The sequence below is a fragment of the Amaranthus tricolor genome, chromosome 13 (genome assembly GCF_026212465.1).
Source record: "Amaranthus tricolor cultivar Red isolate AtriRed21 chromosome 13, ASM2621246v1, whole genome shotgun sequence".
Classification (NCBI taxonomy): domain Eukaryota; kingdom Viridiplantae; phylum Streptophyta; class Magnoliopsida; order Caryophyllales; family Amaranthaceae; genus Amaranthus; species Amaranthus tricolor.
In genome coordinates, this window is record NC_080059.1 from 4,787,177 (window position 1) to 4,809,359 (window position 22,183).

General features: G+C 34.6%; 1 pseudogene; it reads right to left on the bottom strand.

Moving 5' to 3' along the window:
* Nucleotides 1–591: 591 nt before the first annotated feature.
* Nucleotides 592–19,438, bottom strand: LOC130798633 (formin-like protein 20; annotated as a pseudogene).
* Nucleotides 19,439–22,183: the final 2,745 nt, after the last annotated feature.

The window sequence follows — 22,183 nt, forward strand, 5'->3', positions numbered from 1 at the left end:
TAATATTATTTTATAATATTAATTCATGTAGGGTATAAACTTAATCATTAAATTTTATTGTGATTTAGGATAAAAAAATTATAGGTTTAATGTGTTAATTATAGCCAATCAACAAATATTACATGTTTTAGTGTGTTAATTATTTCCTTAAATATGAAGTCAATATCAAAAGTTTTTCCATGTTAATGGCAGAAAATAGGCGGGAAAGTTTTTAATGAAAGTGTAATACGTGTTCCAAGTCGTTTCTTCATTAGTATATTTTATTAATGATTAGTTACAACAGCTACATAGAGTTCTCAAACCTTCAACATTGATTTTGGTCAACCAAACAATAACTTAACTTCCTATTTTTGTATGAAACTTTAAAATCAATTGAACAACAGCAATATTAGGACAAGAAAAATCATTCATTCCAACCCACATGAAAAGCAGGAATTAAAGAATAGTCTACATTTTAAATCGAATTTTATCTCAATTAGAACAAGTACCACTTTTTAAAGATAATATCCCGGGTTTGATCATCACCTAACCCTCTCCTTTCTTCAGACTACCGTGTAATCACAAAAAAAAAAAAAAAAAAAAAAAAAAAAGTCTATAATGTGTTTCTGGTTCTTTAGAATCTTATTGAATTCAGCATTATCTCCATATATATATTACAATTAGATTGAATGATAGAACAAATAATAAACACAAAAAAAACCACTCACCACCTCCTAATCTCCTTTTCTAAGTTCTATACAAAACTTTTTTGTTATGCCTCCTATCCTATTCACCAACTACCCATTTTTAAGAGGAAAACAAGTAGGATTCATACATTTTTTGTTACATAAAAAATTTACCTACCTATCTAAATGTTAGAACTTTGTACAAGGTCGTCTGATCGCAAAGGGTGTACTTTTCGAGATCTCCCATTCGGAGGGCAGCCGCCTCAACTTTGACATTGCCGCCCGATGACTAGTTGAATGATATTTTGCAAGCCCATCATCATCTTCAAAGCTGTGCTGCCAAAAAACATACTTACAGTTTGCACACCACGTCTGCACAGCTGATGATAATGATAACCGCTTGCGGGGAGCATCGGGTATCTGTGAAGATACACATGTGACAGTCTTCATCATCGACAGTCAACTAGCCAAGTGTGGAAAATCCGGTCTTGAATGTACTCGAGCGCTTCATAGACCAACATGTCCGGAGGTTTACGAAGCTCGGACTGCATTTCGTTCTGCTTCCACGCTGAGATATTTTTCATCATCGCTGCAAGTGGTAGCCAAAAGCTTGATTATTGCTTTTGGGTTCACTGAGAACGCACAAGAACTTTCAAGTTTCAACTACGTTTCACTCTTCTTTGATGGGTTGGCTGCTTTCGCCTTCTCCATTTCAGCCTCCTTTTCAGCCTTTTTTCTGTCTAATTCTTCCTGCTTTATATTTTCCTCGTGTGCTTTCCGGAACAGTCTTGTGAAATTTAACAAGGTCCCTGTAACTGCATTTAAAATGGGGCAAAACAAAAGGAAAAAAATGTGAGATAACTTCATCAGCAAACTACTGGGAGCAAAACAATCTGTTCAACAAATCATGACAAAAAAAATTGGAAAAAAACACGCATGTTAAAGAGCTTTAAAAAGTGCAGTATATATTCTACAATGAGGTACCTTGCTCAAAGGGACAGCGAGCTGGATCTTCGCCAAAATAACGGGCTAGTTCATCCGCATTTCTACCCTGTCTCAGAATAAGTTAGAGAGAGAAACAAAAGGCAAGGATACAGTAGACCACGATGAAGTTAGAAGTAGAAATCTACCGCTACACCATAAAGTTCCATCACAGAAGTCACTTCTGATTCAGCAACACCGACAAATTCTTTCAGAGTCTATAAAAAGGAAAAAAAATACTTAGTATTCTTGAAATAGAAAACTTTTAACAGGGTTATAATCATATCCAACAAAAGACAACAGAAGAAAAAAAGAACAGAAATATGGCCAAAAGCCCAAAATTTCTATTGTGTTGGAAACATTTCCAACATGGAAATCCATCCTAAACGATGCCCAAGGGATGAAATGTTTCAGAAACAAAACCATTTATAACGCACATGTGAAAGTAAGTTTCCTTCTTACATTCACTTTTTAACCCTTAAAAGTACAAATTTTATGGTTGTTTTCTTGGCTGGATACAAAAATTAAATAAAATATGACAGAGGAAAATAAGAATTTCTGCACAAGGATGAAGTTGTCGTAACAAAAATGATGCAGTTGTCGTACAGCCAAATATTGGCCGAATTATGAGATCCCTTTGAACCGGCCTATAACATGGTATTTTTATACCTATACAATGTGGGTAATATTGGTTCGGTAGATTTGAAAACCTTAGAGCCTCGTTAGATGTGATATGATGCAACTTTGTTTTTGCATTTAATCAAGGTGAAAGTGAAATACAGCTTGAGAAAAGGAATAACAAAAGTCCAGGAACATTTCAGAATGGTTTTTGCTTTGCTTATCATTTCACTCTATTGTTTTCTACTTTATCATCGCAGCCTTAGGACTTAGGACACCAAAACCCCACGACTAACCAACACATTTTCACAGCATCTGCAAACTTCACGGGAAAACAGAGTCCCAGGCTGCTTGATTATAATTTTCATCATATGTATCTACAGGCGGCAGATTCAACAATAAATCTATCCATTGCAGCAGCATCACCTTCGTGTCAAGCTCTCATTGGTGGTGGGAAGGGTTTTCAATATTACAGCATCAGCTTGTAGACATTTCTCTGCTACAACTTCAAGAGTTTCTATTTTCATCCTATTAAACTGTCCATAGTTGATTTCGTGCAAAAATCAATTAACTTGATTCCAAGATATTCTTTGCAAATGACATAGACAGAAGAGAGAGAAAACTTTTAATGTCCATATTTTTTTTAAAACTTTCCAACTCTAAGTCCTCCGAATTCAGAAGAATACAGATGTCATTTATTTAGTACTAACGGGCACTAGATACCACAGACTAAAATAATAAAAACAAAGAGGTGAAATTTATGGTCAAACATGCAAATTGGAACAAATTGTAGAAAGAAAAATAAAATAAGAAACAACTCATGGGACTACTGAAGAAATGTCAAGAAAATTGGTTTTGTTTCATTTTTGGAAGTGTTTTGTTTTATTTTGCGCCTCGTCCTGCACTTTACAAGAAGTAGGAGAAGTGTTTTTTCTAGCACCCATAGGTTGTGATTGTGCATTTCAAAAGAGTTAGTTTTTAACCTTATTTATTCAATTACACAAGGTGCCGCTCCACTTTCTTTTCCCTCAACAGTAGCTCCTTAAAAGACTTTGGGGTCAAGTTCATGTAATATTGAAGCATAACTATTCACATAGATGAATCCATGATCACAAAATTAGCCCCCTTTTTCTGCTAGGATAATCATTTGTTAGTTTTTGGTTTACCTCTTTCAACTGTCAAAAAAAAGGCTTTATTAACATAGAAGGATAAAATTCTGCGCCATTCTTGCATTAATTACTAAGACAAGGAATCAAAACCAATATAGTTTAGCTTCACATTGCAAAAGCCCAAAGAAAAAGGTCCGACACTTGCAGAGTTACCAACTGAAGAGAGAAGAGAATGGAGAAGAAATACCCCAAGAAAGGAACTAACAGAGACAAGGACAATGGAGATAGAAAGTTAACTAGAAAAATGCAACAGCAGAAATATCACAAGGGTAATAAACAGTCAACATTACATATAGGGAAACCACACCTGGCGGAAATTCTCAGAAACAGGACCATCATTTTCAGAAGAAGCCAGTTCCTGCTTAACCTTTTCCAATCCTTTATTTATAGCCTGCATTTCTTCTGCCAAAGACTTCAATTGTATCTGTAATAAACCAAGCTGTAACTTACACTGTAATCAATTATTCATTTTAGAAAAGCTATAGTGAAATATACTAGCACCTTTGTTGCTGTTTCAAGGCTCACTAAGTCTTCATGGAAGTCCAAAAGCGTAGGTAACTTGTCCATAAGAAACTGAAAACAAAAAAATCTCAAAGTTTCAGTAACAAGAAAAGATCACATAGGAAGGTGCAGAAGCTAGTAATTTCAGCCAGAAAATTCAATCCAACGCCAGTAAAACTGCTATAATTTGATGAAAAACAAGTTACATGGTAACCGCAGAAAACATGCAATGCGAATCCAAAGCTTCATATCATATATATAACTTTAGATAAATGATAAAACAAACACCGCAGCTAAACAAATTAATGACTTCATGAGATATAATGCAAACCAATCAACCATATAGCGCATAAATGATATGATAACATGATGCTCAATATCACAAGAAAACTCGATTTCTCAAAATAGATTCCAAGCTGGAATTGTATAAAAATATTTAAAAACTTTCCGTATCGAACTTTTTAATATAGAAGCAACTGCTTCATAAGCAAGCTATTTGAGCAAATATATTGGCCTAAGATTATAAATGATAGTGGAATTAGAATAAAAAAAATGCATTGACTCCTTGTAGGATCGGGTGTTGGGAAACAGAGGTTCCCCGTCCGTCTAACACATTGAAATAGCTTATCTAGTCTAGTTTTAATATCTAATGTGGGGAAGAAAAGAACAAGGACTTTAACTGATGGCCACCTCAAGCTAAGCAAAAGGAAAAAATAACATTAAATGATAAAATGCAGTCTTGGAAGTCAATGTCAACTATCTGGACTTGGATGTCATTGATAACTAATGTTTTTCGAACAGTTTACACCAAGACTTATTTTTAAAAAACTGGTCAAAATCCAACAGAAACAAGCACCTAGTGCAGAACTGCATCAACAAATCCCCTTGTAGCCTAGCCATATAGAGCTTGTATGTCAAGAAAGACAATGTTTGCTATGCATGAAAAGCCCTGTTCAGTGAATAAAATGGTGCCATAGCCTCCCCCCCCCCCCCCCCAAATCAATAATTTCCCGCTAATCAATAATTTAACAGCCAAAAAAAGAATCCAAAAACTAGAAAAGAACAAAAACATACCTTACAAAGATAATGCATAAGAGTCATCCTGCTGTTCGTTGATGCACGGGTATCTGTCAGTTTTAGCAGACTATCTAACTTGAAACCAACGGCAGATCCTTCACAACACAAGTAAAAAAAAATGTATCAACCAATTTGCTAGAGCTTAGTTATCATAGTTTGGCAGACTATTAAGAGAAGATTCAGCATGTGTAAAAAAGAAATCAACCACTTTGTTAGATTTTAGCCCAACATTCATTACAATTCCATTAAGTGGACCCACCTAAGCACGTTTTGAGGGATCAGATGTACACAACTTTACCTTTGCCATTGATAACAAGAGACTTTTTTCAAATGACTCTTAATGGCAAACATTATCTACATCTTCACATAAATAAGAAGCGCACATAATTTAATAAGTCATTTTTAATATAATCCAAAACCTAAGAACGAATCAAATTTGGACTTATCGAGGATGGATATGCCTTCTAAAAAAGGCTTCATATTAATGTTAGACATGATAACATTTATGGTCAAGTATAGGCATCAACCAAAATTATAAGCAAGAGAATTTGTGAATTAAATAATGGTAAATTTTACCAGTAAATGATTTAAATATAGTGAAGAGAGACAGTTAGCATATTCAGAATTATTGCTTTTATAATATAGAGATTAAAAGATTGGAATTCAAATTACAATGTTGTTAATTATAAAGTGAGCAAAACTACTTGATTCACAGAATACGAACATGCAATGAAACAAAACATAATTTTGTAACTAGCATATCAAGTTCTCACATTTTATTTGATAAACTAGAACAATAGTGTTTTTGAATGTAAAATGTAGATTCAATAAAAAAAAAAGTGGGTGCTATTTTGATGAATTTGATAGAGAAATACAATTGCGATTCACTTTATAACCCAAAGCTAGGAGTAAGCCCTCTATAAGAGACATAATAGTTAAAAATAGTAACCATTAGAATTAAGATGAACATTAGTTCAGCATAAAGAATACACATAGCACATCAAGAGCCAGCATAAGCATGAATGGGCAAAGAGCGCTTCCTAAAGTCTAACTCTACAGTCTAGAGCCTAGACTCTAGACAAAATAATCAAGTAGATTTTGCACTCCTACTTCAACCAGCTTCCCAAAGCAAGGGTGATCTATACAGGCCAAAGGAAGAAGGAAAAGGACACAGATCAGGAAGGATGGTACAAAACCTTAAACAGACTACAACATTATACTAGCTTAAAATGAATCCATCTGCAAGCATCCAAGGTTCTATCTTAATGCTCCCAAGCTCAATCATACAAGGGAATGGAGATATTTGAGGTGGGGTCATGGGGGTGGACAAATTAGATTACCTAACTGATTTCTATACGTGCCGTCCAAGGTAGTGTTGTTTGTTAGGCTAATCCTATTAGTTGTAGTACTCATAGTATCATCCAGGAGAAGGTTTTCCAAACCAAAGTTTATACTTTACTTAGAACTATCCAATCTAGCAAAGAAAATAATTTTACTTTAAATCCTAAAAGATGTAAGAATATGTTCAGAATTTTACAGCTTCATTATTACCTAATTTATGTATTGTTTTCCTATTAAAGAGTAGGAGTTGAATTAAAGAATTTCTCTGACCAAAGTATGTTAAGTTAACTTATGAATAAGTCTTCATCACTTTATGTATTACATTATATTCAGTTTAAGTGAAGAGAAATTTTCAGCTACCCGAACGACGTACGATCATACGTTTTTAGTGCTTTGAATTAGAAAAGAGCGTTGACAGATTTTAAGAAAGAATCTTCTAATATTTAAGCGCCTTTTTAATAGAAGTTGTGAGATATTCAGTAACTTAGATTAAGTTCTCGAAAATTCAGGTTTTTGAAGTGTTTAATTATGTGACTTTTCATCCCAGTTTCAAAAACCTAAGAAATTTTTAAGTTTTTCGACTCCTATGTTAATGACTTTGTTAATGCAATATCACGCTTAAATTCAAGGTCCAAATACTCAGGATAATAAAACTTGATAAAAAGCACTTTGCAGATAATTATACCTCTTGCAGTTCCAGAATTTAACAAATTTCCTAGATCAAGAATTAACTTCATGATCTCTTTTAACTTCTCAGAAAACCGAACCTAGTAAACCAAAAGAAAGTATGAGAGGAGATCAAAATAATATGAGAATGGGATATATTAGCATCAGTGTAAGCATGACGTACTTCCTCACATGCAGAATTTACAGTATTCAAACTCTTTTTGAAATCTGTAACCTGCAAAAAGTAAAAAAGAGTTCAGTGATTTCATGTAGTGCACCACAACAGGCCATGAATAAGAGCAACAAATGAGGCAGTGATGATGCAAATCACCAAACGGCAACCTGAGTATTAAACTGAATCTTGAATAAAAACACTCGTAACTTTGACTCCACCCGCGGCACTTTCATGAGCTCCAAAAAAAACTGAAATTAAATATTTGCACATATGTGAAACCAAGAGTCACAGGAGATATATCCTAAGTATCAAAGATACAAAACAAAAGATTAAAGAGAGCTAAAAAGTCTAATGAAATGACATCGTCATCTTCTATTTTTCCGTAATCAATGTTTTAATGTCAGACGTTGCGTTTTTCAGATCAGAACTAAAATGTCATCAGTCTACGAGAACTTGACAATCAGACGAACAAAATTATGCAGACCTGCTCACATTTCCCCAGCTTCTCTTTATCACCGGTGTAATTCTACAACGCAATAGCAAACAAAGTCAAATATTAGGACAGCAATATTCGAACTCTAAGATATTAGAATGGTCAATCAAGCAAGTGAGTCCCATATCCTTTAATAGTGATGCAAGAAGATTACACTAAGAAATTGAAACACAACCGGAAACTTTCCAATTTAAAAAATAACCTTCAGAAGATCCATCTCTTCTTTAGTAGGACAAAACTTTATCAAGTTTTCCACCTGATCCGCATCCAAAACTGACTCATCCAAAGCAAGTGCTGCAGCCTGCAAAAAACATTCCAGGCACCACCAAAATTAATATAGCTTAAAGTAAAAAAAAAAAAAAAAAAGTACCAAAAAAATCCTCTCTATTCGAATATACTTCCAAATGCACACAGTTTAACATCGATTGTCCCTTTGACACCAATTTGGCTCTCTGTATTCGAATTTGCAGGAAATGTTAACTGCCAAAACAAGTCCTAAAAAATTTAGGATAACAGTTGTGTATTGGTTTCATCACCATATGCAGAGAAATAAAATCCTCTATGAAGTTCAAGAATTTTCTCCCATTTGAATCAACATTAGAACTTAGAAGTGAAAGTAAAAAAATATTGAAAGAAAACTGTCATCACGTTCCTCTCTTACTCATTATGAGATTCTAATTGATGATTCACATTTCTACTAATGCAAAAGGCAAAGTTCTAATTGATCTGTACTTATCAGTTTACTAAAATTGAGTTTTTATCAAATAATGTGAGGCTTTGATCCAAAGTGACTCCTTAAGTGAAGAAAAAATAATCATCTGTACTTCTAAATTTACTAAAATTGAGTTTTTTGAAAATGTTAATTTGGTTTGTTGTTGGCGGGAGAATAAGAAAAAATAAGTAGATGAAGGTAGTCAGAGTATGAGATTAGGAGAGAGAATGAGTCCATATCCATGAACAAAAATACAACATTGGGACAACAGAAAGTGGAAAATGTAGCAAATTTGAAGAGAGCTTTTGTGGTTCCATGTGTATGACATATGTGCGCAAGCATGCGTGCTTTTAATGTATTTCACACTTCCTGGCATGCCTCAAGAAAATATACTACTTTGAACCATTTGAGCTTGAATATCAACGTACACCAAAACTTGCTCAATTCAATCATTCCAGTACACCTCTATGATGGACAAGTCAAATTTTAATCCAACCCGAAACTGACCTGTGACCCGAATGAAAATTAGTGGGTCCATAACCCAAAAATTTCGACAACCAGAACTGAAAAAATCAGGAAAAAAAAGGGTTAAACTCTACCGAAACTCGAATCCAACCGTTTTGAACCATTTTCACTTTCACCTCATCATTTTAGTCGCGTCTATTAGTTTTAGAATTTTGATTTAGCATTTCTGTATTGAGCCCTAAAATCGGTATAATAAACCTTTTAATATAAAAATATTTTCTATAAAAACAAAAACATATTATATATTTTTTTTGAAAATAATTTGAACTTATAAAAGGACCCAACCCAAAACCCACCCACATACAATCAATTTTATAAAAAATATCTAAGGAGATTTTACTCCAAAAAAAATGAATAACTAAAAAAATCTAAGGAGATTTTACTCAAAAAAATGAATTAAATCAAATTATTTCAGGGAAATTCTTCCAAGATTATATAAGACATGTTTTGTGGGGAAATACCTTACAAAATCTTTTTGTAGGACGAATCACCTTATACGAAAAAAAAAATTGTTATGTCAAAACACATTACTGAATTCCGATCAATTAACCACAATTTGGCATCGACCAATTGCTTCCCTCAAAACGTCACCACATCATTTTCTGCAGACATTTCAGCCATTACCCTCTCCTCTTCTTTTATGACCTACTGCGCCATAACCTACGTTACTTCCTAGATTTAATTTTAAATTGTCTATTCTTTATATGTCCATTAATGATGGAGCCTCAGCCAAATATTTAAAGTCCTTTAGTCTTAGATGGGCATTAGCAAAATGACTCATTAAATAAGCATTGAATTTGTTTTTATACATGATCCAGTTTTGAATTATTGTGATGCAAAACAAGATTTCGGAGAAGTTAGATGGTGCATGCAAAGTATCCCCATAAGTTGCATACTTGAGGTGATATGAATGGTTTTGTTGGGGAGCATTCATGGAGGCTTTGGATATGGTATGAGAAATGAAGAGAGTATTTTAGATCAACACAATCATATGATTGGTTAGTACTAAATATGTGGTATCGAAACCGAGAAAATCATGTGGTGACTTATAGAAGTGGATCAAATGCTACACACAAATTGATTACTTCTTGCCTAGAAGACATGATTCTTCCCCGTAATCACCCAACACAAATTCCTAATCCTCGATGTTTGAATGTGATCAAGCTCGCACAAGAATGAATCCAAGTATCTTTAGTCTTCCTCTCCCTCTTTATACATCTCTTATGTTTCAATTTGCTACATTCCTTACTGGCTCACCAACACTCCACCATTGCACATAACCAAACCACATTAAACGATTCTCTTATAATGTGTTTCAAAAAAATAATTAAAGGCGATTTCACATAAAACTAGCCTTTTATAAGATCTATCTTGGAAAGTTTCCATAAATCAATCCATATAAATACAGGTAAAAACAAACTTGTTAACCAAAAAACGTGTGACAAATATCATCACTATACACTAATTTAATGACACAAAAAAAGAAATGAATAATTCTAGCATACCATCATATCGGGGAGTGGCATCTTAACCTTTGTGAGCATTATTTCTGTGTTGTTAGCCCTTCTAAGATCAACCTACAGCAAGCAAAAAAGTAAAAGTGGGAGTCAGGAAAAAAATCATGACATATTAGCATTATGAAAGCAAGAGCATTACTATGGGGAAAAACACAGTAAATTAATCCAACTGGTGTAAAAATCATCAAAAGTACTCCAGCAACATAATCTGTTGCATATTCTGTGTGCACAATTTGGGGTCTTTATATGCGAAATTCTCATACGTATCTCAACTGCTTTCCTTATACTACCAAAACAGGAGATTATTATTTACACTAAACACAGACATATACTTAAGGCTTTCAGGGGCAACACCATCCGCAAGGTACACAATAGATCTGATTAGACTGCCTCTGCCCAACAGTAAACCACTCACATTCCGTCATGAGTTGTCAGCTTGTCGCACTTACATCATTACTTTTTTATTTCCGTACATGACTCTTGAGAAATCATATTTACTGAAACTAACATCTCCACTCACCAATCTCCCATGGACACACTCCACATCATGCTAGCCACTTCTAATTTGGGAATGTGATACCATATTTGTAGAAAATAACATCTTGAGCCAAAAATCTTCCATGGCACACTCCACAAACTAATTCAATCAACCAGAAATACATACCCATCTAATGCACTTTTTCACTAATGATAAAAGGCTCATTAACTCCACAAACTAATTCAAACAACCAGAAAGTAACTCTTTAAACATTTCGACAAAAGCAAACGTGTAATTTAATGTAGAAGTATCATCCTTGACCTTGAGGATACAACCTCATAATTATTTACACAGCAGCAATTCATGTTATCAAAGACGGAAAACCTTACCCTTTGCTTGCAAATCAATACATACATAAAAAAAGGTTTTTCAAAAGCGTATGTAATGTTGCATGTGTGAGATTCAATTTAAAATCCAATCACAAAAGAAAGTTTCACTCTAATAATATTTACTGGATATAGAAAATAAGATAAACAAATGCAGTTTTATGTTTGATACATGTGTTAAGATAAAATATAAACAAAGTTCTAATTGCAAAAAAAGAACAAAGAGAAATATTATAAGTAAGTTCAGCATAACATAAGATATAGAATACTTGTTCAGAAAAACTGTATATCATTAAAATCAGTTTGAAAGATGCTTTGAAATAAAATCTATATGTCATATACTTATACAGCCTATTAAATAGGAGATGCAGTCTAAGAAAATTTGAATCATCTAAATTTGTATGCCCCCTAATACATTTGAAGATAGGATTCTGGAACACTTGAAAGCTTATTCAAAACTTTTTTTTTATATGAATTTTGGCAAGTGTAAACTTAACGTGTGTTTAGGATCATCATATAAATCTTAAAATCAACGATTTGCTTAATTTTTATCAGAAAAAAGTTGTATGTATTAAACAAAAGTCTGCAACACTTTGGCCTTAAAACTAGTTGCCTATAAATTTGTTTACTACCTCAACACTTTTGGCCGTTGTTCACCTATTTCAACTCCTGTCCTAAGATGGCACATAATTTTTCCAGTTGAAATATATAGCACTGCAAATCAATTCTAAAAGGTGCTAAATCAGATAATCCAAGCTTTAAGCGATCTCCTCATCATACCAATTCCAAAGAAACAAGATATTTAGAAGCCATATCAAGTGTAGACTTAAAAAGAAAATGGACATTTCATCCTTATTATTATATTTATGAATCTTAAGGAGACAATATTGATCTCCACGTAAAATGGTATGGGATAAATGTGATGTTTTATCTCAAAGCTAGGAAAAGCATAAAAGAAAAAGGAAACAAAGACAGGAGAAGCTCAAAATTCAACCAAAAAGCCTGGCTTTGCAATGTAAAATGAAAGTCCATTTCTTAGAAAAACCATTTCTTTTTTTTAGATGGATACTTTGTATAAATGAACGAATTCTAGCTAGCCTTAAACTAATAAGCTATGACCACATCAAAGAGAACTTTAAAACATCACCTCCACACCAAAAGCCCAATATAATCTACCTTACAAGTGGACAAGGAGGTCAAGGACATGCAAAACAGAGGCCTAGCATTCGCCAACAATATATTGGGTGAAAGCACTCATGAGCAGTGTTGAAGTGAATGGAGAAGGGAAAGTTTTTAAAGTTCCACCAGAGTGGAAGAGACAACAGAACATCATTAAAGAAGCTATTCCTTTCTTCCTTTTACCAATGGTTTTGTGGCATGAGAAGGAAATTTTAAAGCTCTGAATTAAAGCTTTCCCGGCCAACCCTCTGATTGACCTACTTTGAATTTCATAACTAAAAAACGGCTCCTAAAGCTTGACGAAACACCATCCAATTATATTTTAAAAATCATATGATTTAACATCTAAACAGATTTAAGAACAAGATAAAGCAGCAATCTGATTATAGTTTACGGTTTTAGTCTAATATAGATACAGACAGATGAGCACGACCAACAAAAGTTCCTCAACAATAAGCCAACTTAAGCGTGTATTTTCTCATATAGTTCCATGACCCATGAGATAGAACCACTTTTTCAAATTTTAATTCTTCAATATGTTATACAGACTAGGGACCAACCCACTAAACAAGTAATAAGTTCCTCAACAATAAGCCAATTTGAGCAAGTAGTTTCTCATATAATAGTTGCATGATTGTAAGGTGTTACAATGAGATAGGACCATTTACTCATGATTTATGATTAAATAATTGCCATTAGACGAAAACATTATCCTTTTATAATAAATCAGAAAATGAAAAAGAGAAATTAGTGTCTTATCAGCACAAGAAAAGCAACTGCAAATAACAAATCCAAAAACGCAAATTATTGTCGATTTTGGGCTATGATTACAAATCCAAAAACGCAAGTTATTTCCATAATCAAATAGCCAATGATGCACATGCAAATCTCAGGTAAGCGGTAAGCATCATGATCAATGTCACATGATTCGTTAAAATCTTTGCATATGATAAATCCAAAAATGCAAATTATTGTCGGTTTTGGGCTATGATAGTGAATCCAAAAATGCAAGTTATGGTCGGTTTTGGACTATATTTTGGCCATTTTAAAGGAATCACTAATCCAATAGGTGAATCATTGAAGACCACCACTCGTTAAAATCAATATAAAGAAGAGTGGATATTGAAGACCACCCACCATTCGTTATTTTTTAAGAGTGAGAGATAATAGTTGCCAAATATAAATAAGTAACAAGATAGAAAAAACACATTGCATGAATATTTCTGCAAAATTTAATCTTCAAAGCACAAAATGGCGTAATGAAGCACCTACAAGGCTACAAGCATAGGAACCCAAAGATCTACTTTGCACAGTTAATAAAGCTATAATCTTGCATGTGTGCACAAGGAACAAAACTACAATTGGGGATTCTCCATCGAGATTAAGGAGAAGTGAAGAACGCATTGGCAATTTATAAGGATGCAAATAACCAACTCTGCATATTCATGCCCTATTATGCTCAATAAAAAGGTCTTTAGTACATATGAGATAAAGGGAATAGTACCAGATGAATGACTTCAGATTTGGATGGAGTCTTCTTCTTTTCACTGGATTTTGCAGCTGGCTTTGAAACTTGATTGGAGAAAAGCTTCTCAAGCTCGGACACATCAAATTGTGTTGGAGCACTAAATTTAAAGGGAAGATATCAGTGCTTCAGTGGCAAATATACCACTTTATGCAAAAATGCAATTCAAGATCTAGATTCTAGACTCCTATAGATTCCAAGCAGTAACTCATGCAACAATAATTATGCAACCATCTGAGAGACTTGAGCCCAACAAAAATTACATAAGAAGCTCAAAAGAATGGCAAAGCCAGTAAATATGCAAATGATAAATTGACAAAGACAAGGAAAGCAGAATGAAACATTCTATGCATCTGCTCATACGATAAGAAAGAAGATACATTACTTTCTTGTCTGTTGTTGCAAATCTTCCCATATGCTCCCTTTCATTGCTCTTGTAACTTTGTTCCAATGTAAAGCTTTTAATGGTGGTTTTTTCTGTGCCAAAGACACTCGTGCTGGCAAACGAGCACCCCTACCCATATTCGCTGATGGAGGAGCTGGTGGTCCACTCGGAGCACCTTTATTGTTAAAAGGCGGAGGTGGGGGTGGACCACCTGGACCTGGTGGTGCTGGTGGACCTGTGCGCATCATAGGTGGAGGTGGGGGAGGGCCTACATTCTTGAGAGGTGGAGGGGGTGGTGGAGGGCCTCGAACACCAGGAGTTGGAGGGGGGTGGCGGAGGACCTGGAGCCCTAGGAGGTGGAGGGGGTGGAGGGGCACCTAGAGCCCTAGGAGGTGGAGGGGGGTGGCGGAGGGCCTGAAGCCCTAGGAGGTGGAGGGGGTGGAGGAGGGCCTGGAACCTTAGGAGGTGGAGGGGGTGGAGGAGGTCCAGGAACCCTAGGAGGTGGAGGGGGTGGAGGAGGTCCCGATACCCGAAGAGGTGGAGGGGGTGGAGGAGGCCCTGATACCCTAGGAGGTGGAGGGGGTGGTGGAGGTGGTGGTGGAGACCATGAAACTTTGGAAGGAGGTGGTGGAGGACAATGAACCCTTGCTGGAGGGGGTGGTGGAGGGGGTGGAATCCTCAAAGGTGGAGGCGGTGGTGGAGGGCATGGAACCCTCAAAGGTGGAGGCGGGGGAGGTGATGGAAAACTTTGCATTGGTGGAGGTGGTGGAGGTGGTGGAGCACTTGAAAATGGCACTGGAAGTGAAGGGCTATGACTCAAAGGTGAAGGAGGCAGAGGTGGAGGTTGAGGAGGTGGAGGTGGAGGTGGAGGGGGTGGTGAAGTTGATGGGAGAACTTGTTTGAAAAGAGGTGTCACAATTACCATTCCACTTGAACTAGGAAGTGGCGGCGGCGGTGGAGGAGGTGGTGGTGGTGGTGGAGTTGAAGTTATTACCTTTTCACATGATGGAGGCAATAGAGACTGATGTGATATAGGAGAGTATGAGGTAGCAAATCTTGGTGGGGGTGGTGGAGGTGGTGGCGGTGGCAGCAGAGATGGAGATGGGCATTGACTTCCTATCACATAAGAGAGCTTGATTAGAGATGGAGGTGGAGGAGGAGGTGGAGGAGGAGGTGGTGGTTGCACCAAGGGCACGGCTGAAATGCCACTTTGTCTATCGGACATACGATCAAGCGATGATGGTGGTGGAAAAGCTGGAGGTTCAGAGACATCTATCAATATGCTTTGCTTTCTAGTAGGGGGTGGAGGGGGAGGGGGAGGGGGAGGGGGAGGGGGAGGAGGAGGAGGAGATGAATGTCTGTGAGGTTGTTGTTGTGGCAACACCTCTATAGTTTGGATAGATGAAGATTGAACAGGAGTTGTAATCGTTAATGATGGAGGTGCCCTTGCTTCTTCAAGCTCATGAGATGATTGACCTGGGAGAGAAGAGGATTTAGGACTTAAAACTTCTTCAAGCTCATCATCAGGATTTTCAAGACGAGAAACTTTGGAAGATTCTACAGACTTCACAGGCTTTACATCCTGAAATTTATGCAGACGTCTATCATTACTAAAAGCAGTAAACCCAAGATCAGCGCTGCCAACACGATCCTTCAGTTTGCTAACAGCACCAGAGTCTTTCACTTGATTTTTTGTACTTCCTAAAAAAGGTGGAGCACTGTTGACTCGAGTAGGTGGATAAGCTACATGCATGGAGTTGGTGTAAGAGCCTTTATTGGAAGGTATCCATCGATGTTCAGTAGGTTTTGGTTTAACAGACTTATCCCCTGTAGCCTCTTGCTGTTTACCTCTGTGCTTTGTCAAAGCTGAATCAGAAGCTGACTTTTGGTTAAATGTGGGGGGTCTTCTCGGAGAAGGCTGCAAGACTCTCTCATGTTTTTGCTTAGCAATATCACCACTCTTTCGCTGTGGACTTCTGCAATCTGTCCTCTTTTCAATGTCCCCGTCTTCAAAAACTTGTTTCCTCTCCAGTTCTTCCACTACATTGCTATCTTGATGTTCAACAAAGATCTCCTGTTTTAAGAGCGTATCAGATACCATATTTACTGAGTCTGCCTGTTTATCCTGATCATCTAGAGCAATATCCTTCACTTTATGCAGATCATAGGGTACCTCATCATATTTCTCCTCCCCGTCATCCAGAACGATATCATCTACAGCCAATTTTACGTCCTCTCTCAAATTTGAATCATCCATAAGAATGTCTTTAACTGCATTAAGATCAGATTCAACATCTTGATGCGATTTTCTGCTCGAATCATCCAGGCCTATATCCTTCACAGATTCAAGCTCCATCATAGCTTTTGAGTCTCGTTTATGATCTCCTGTTTCAAGTGCAAAATCCACAAATGAAGGTGGCCCTCTATCCTCCTTCTGTACCACATCACTATCTCCCTCATTGACAGAACCATTATGAATCAAAAGGACATCAAAGTCGGTTTTCCCATCTTGTGCATCAACAGCATTACTGAAGATCTCTTCAGCTTCAAAAAATTCCTCAGGTGAAGCACCGTCAGTCTCATTGTCATCATAACTTTCTACTTCTGTAGTTATAGCTGGAATAGCACTGACATCCGAAAAGAGTACCTGATAAGGATATAAGTATGCATTAAACCCCCCATGAAAACGGGAAGGAAGGCGCATCAAAGAACGACAACCACTTACCTCTGCTTTAAAGTCCTTGGAGAACTGATCTTTTGCATCCCATGAAACATCAACTTCTTCGCGAGTAAGAGACAAAATATTCAAACGCACAAAGGACGTGTTAAACATAATTCTGAACATAATTTCTTCCCGTATAAAATCATCACATAGATGGATACATTCCAAAACAACATCCCCTTGAACACGGCAACGAATATCCAATTTAACCACGACACAATCAGCCTGCAGATACGTGCCAAAGATTAGCTCTTCATAGTTATTAAATCATCATTGTAAATCACGAGACAGAGCTCAAGCTTTTATTTACCTCTAAATAGTATGGAACTTGTTTTTTGGTCTTCAAGGACGAAAATAACTGCTTAGTACTCCTACTAGATTTTGTTAAAGGGTCCTGCCCATAAACACGAACCACAGGTCTGCAACCTTTGCCCCCATCAAATGAAGGGAGGACTCTCAGTATTAAACCATCTAGAACGAGAGGTGTGTCCGAAGGAGGCCAATCAGAGCCCAAATTTCTTCGGGATATATACTGAAGATATCTCAGCTGTGAAGGCTGTGGGTTCAAAGGGGACAGAAGCTGAAGAAGCTCCTTTGACGCCTGCTTGTATACCATTTCAAGTGTTTTTTGCTCACCATTATAATTCCTTCTATACAAAAGGAGACCAGCAAGCATAAAAGCAAGCACAGGCCAACCTCCTCTTTCACAGTGCATAAGCAATACATTTTGCTGCCCCTCCAAAGATAACCAACTCTCACTGGAGCGCAAGAAGTGGTAAACCATTTCAAGGGGCAGCAAAGGACATTTTTCATATTGCCGAGGATATTCCATTACTGTCATATCATAATCGGACAATATATCAGCAATATGGCTCCTTCGATCCCCCTCTCTAAAGTTAAACACCATGAATGAAGCATCAGGGTAATAATCTTGTAATTGGGCTACAATACCACCAAGATATTCTTTGTATTCATCTTCATCCAATACATCCGTGGAGAAGCAACAATCAAACACTACAAAGGTATAAGAGTAAACGCATTATAGCAAATAAGCACATAAGCAAGGTGCAATCAAACACTGCAAAACCACTACGAGTAAATGCACCATTGCAAACGAAATAATATGCAAGGAACCAAGAAAAGATCGACTAAACAAGCTCAACCAACAATGAAACCCAACTAAAACGAAACCAGAGAAAACCCCTCAATATTTTAGAGTTGTTCTGCCCAAATTTTGAACTAAGTATATGCCATTCATCAAAACACTCAATTCCTGCCATAGCTATAACATCAAATCTGCAGCAAGAAATTCAACAAGTAGAAAAACCAGCTGAATTAGGCAAGTTACAAGAACCTACTAAATGCCAACAACCCAAAATTGACAATGACAAAAACCCCAAAAATGTAAACAAATCTAATCCCATCAAATTGCGTCAAATTCAATAAAATAGGAAGTTTTCAGCTCAACGATAATCAAATTCTTACACCTTCCGACATTATAACAGAAATTCAAAACCGACCCAATAGAGAAAACGTATAATTAATCAAACCCACAAAACAAATGACAAAACATACCCATAAATATCAAAAAAATTAACAAAAACCAACAAAGTAAAATTACCATAGACACGCTCGGCAATCTCTAGAAGCCGATCAGGTGGCTTGCGGTAGAAGAAGCGGCGAAACAGCGCCATGGGCTGGCGCTGTTTTCCCTAAAGTCGGATCCAAAACGGATAATTCAAATTAAACCCGAATAATTGTCCAGATCTAATCGATAACTATGATCTTACAATTGAGAAAAGCGAATATAAACCCAGAATTATGAAATCAAAAGAATTCAACAAAATGGAAGAATTCAAGCCAAAATGTGTATGATGATGAGTTAATCAATTAATTAAAAAAAACAATAATGGTGGATCAAACAAAATGGAACAATAATGAATGATAAAATTGTAAGATGATGGATCACATGGGGGAGAAAGAAAGAAAGAAAGAAAAGAAAAGGGGTTTAATTGTTTGTAATAGTGTGGACTGAAAAGGAGAAATCACTTAGACTCTCTCTCTCTTTCTTTCTCTGTGTTTCTCCCTCTTTCTTCCTTTCTCTCTCTCTCTCAATTTTCTCTCTCTTCTGATCGGAAAAAAAATAAAAACTGGTAAAAGATGGTAATTAACACGTGGAAATACAGGGAAGAAAAAACCTAAAATTACAGGGAAGAGAGATAATGAAAATGGAGAATGTGAGCTTTCAATGGAGAAAGAAGACTGAAAAAAGATAGGGGATGATCATAGTCCATAGACATTGAGTTACGAACAAAGCAAGAAAAAGAAATTTTTGGGATCATGTCAAAAAAATACAAGCCACTTTTTCAATTTTTTTTTTTTTTTTTGGTAATTTTTTTTATTATTTTTATATTTTATTTTATTTTATTTTATTTTATTTTATTTTATTTTATTTTATTTTATTTATTTTATTTATTTATGGTAGGAGTAGGAGGATTAATGTTGGAGCCATTCTTGCATTCATACTTTGCCATTGATTACCTCATGCTCATATGTTGTTTTTCAATATGTCAATTAAGTTGCATTTTAATATAGTATGATAATATTAAGTATGATTTTGCTAACAAAGGGTGATAAATTATATAAAATAGAATCAATGTAAATTATACAAATGATAATGTATTTAATGGTGATTTTTTAATTTTTACCATATATTATGATTTCAATACAAATTACAAAGAAGACAATATGATTATTACTTACATTTCATCAATATTTCTTTTTTAACTTCTTATATGCACAAATTATACACATTACACAAATAACAAATAATAAAATATTTTTATTTTGATATTATATTCTTTTCTTTCCAATACTCCCTTCGTCCCCTGTATTGTTTCACCTTTTATTTTAGTTCATCTCGTAGAATTTATCAACTATATTACATTTTTGACATGTTTCTAGTTTCCACTATTTAAATACATCTATACTTTTTATTTGATATCTCTTATTTCTCCCATTAACTTACAAAAGCAAAAGCAAATAACTCATTGACCAAGTTTTTAAAAGGGTTTGGATAGAAAGACATTGAGAAAAAAAAGATTTGACGGAATAACATATTTGTATTCCCTTGTTTAGATAACAAAATGGGAGTAAAATAATTTGGAGGAATAACAAACTCAGGGAGACAAAGAAGTATTCTTAGAAGTGTAGCATTTAATTCTACAACTATTATACATACTACTTCAATCTTTTATACATCTAACTAGTATAGGAATTCGTGCAATATACAAGTTTATTAATATGAAATATTATATTATCGTGATTAACTTTATCAAATATATATGACTTTTTTTAACTAAAAATTAATTACTAATAGTTTTTTAAAATTATTTGTGGAATACGTTACTTTTTCAATCAATTAAACATATCAAATTTTAACTTTATCTAATTTAGCTCTAATTTTTTTACAAAAATCAAATTCTAAATCAGATAATATTACCATGTAATTAATTATCATCCACTAAAATAATTTCATTTGTCAAACTCTTGAAAGATGACATTTGTTATTTTCCATTATTTTTATTAATATGTATATGATATGATTTTGTGCATATTTAAAAACTATGAAAGATTACATTAATAAAAGTTACATTGAGAAAAATCAAATAAAATTTCATTTAACTATATTTTGACATATAAATTAATAATAAAATAAAAAATTAATGGTAATTGATGAATAGTAACAAAAAGAAAATACGGCCTCATACATTTGTGTTTTTTTTTTTTAAGTACTGCTACACATCTGTATTGAAAATTTGAAATAGAAAGAGTATAAACTATTATGATATTGCTTAAAACATCTTGAAATTTGAAAGTTAAAATTATTATTCGCATCAATTAACATAATTTGTATTTCATATTTTTGTTTGAAATTCTTTACACATAGATTTTAATTTGGAGTTTTTTTATTTTGTTTCTTAATTTATTCTTTAAAATATATTATTATATTCATCGTAAACCTTCTTGTTGGTCTTTTAAGCTTTTTTCTTAAAAATTCTACATATATTTGTTAAATAAATGCTTTTGTATTTAACTTGAATGAAAGTAGAGCTTTGTATAAATGATAACATCTACACTTTTTCCTTAAAATTGTTTAACATTGTTCGTGTAACAATCGCACCTAATTTTATCTAATCTAATCTATCTAATTCTAATCTAATTAAACTAAAACGCTTCTATAAATAATTAACATAAACCCAATAATAAATAATACATAATCCCAAAATGTGTACATATTTCATCTTGAACAAATACCTATTATTTATTAATTGTTACATGTTTTGTCTTTGTATATGGTCACTCATTATACCATCTCAGTACTTATGGGTTGTACTACACATTGATATATATATTTATATTGATGAAAATGAAGTTATCCTTTATCAAAGTTTTTAATATTTTTTTGAATTGACATTATGTGGTATTTATCATTGAGTTTTTGTTATAAAAGTATACATTAAGTGATATCTTAGTATAATCACGTAGGAATTATGTAGGGTGTTATATCGAGTATTTTTAATAGTGAATCGATGATATTGTCAAAGTTTTTTCTTCCATTTTACGTGAATTTAGCAAAGAAAATAATAAAGATGTCAATAATGAAATATGATTGTTTGCATGAAATTGTGGAAGACAAGGAGGATTAGTTTGAGTGATACAATGAACGTATAGTAGAAAATATAATGTATATGATCACATACTAAAATGATATATATAGATAATAATGTATCTTAGTCTAGTCATTATACGCTAGTATGTTACAACTTCTCTATTAACGCAGCATTTGGTGGATAAATGCATTCTAGGCTTCTAGGTGATCTCTTTAGACTCTTTGAAACCATGGCAAAGAATGGATTCTCTTTAGGTTATTTGATTATTGATTGTGTTGGTGTCGGTTGACTATAGTGTAGTAAAATTGTAGGATTGGGTGTGAAGTCAATAAGAGGGTAGGTTTTAAGGGATTTCATGGAAATATCATGTATGAAAGGATAGGTGCTTAAGATAG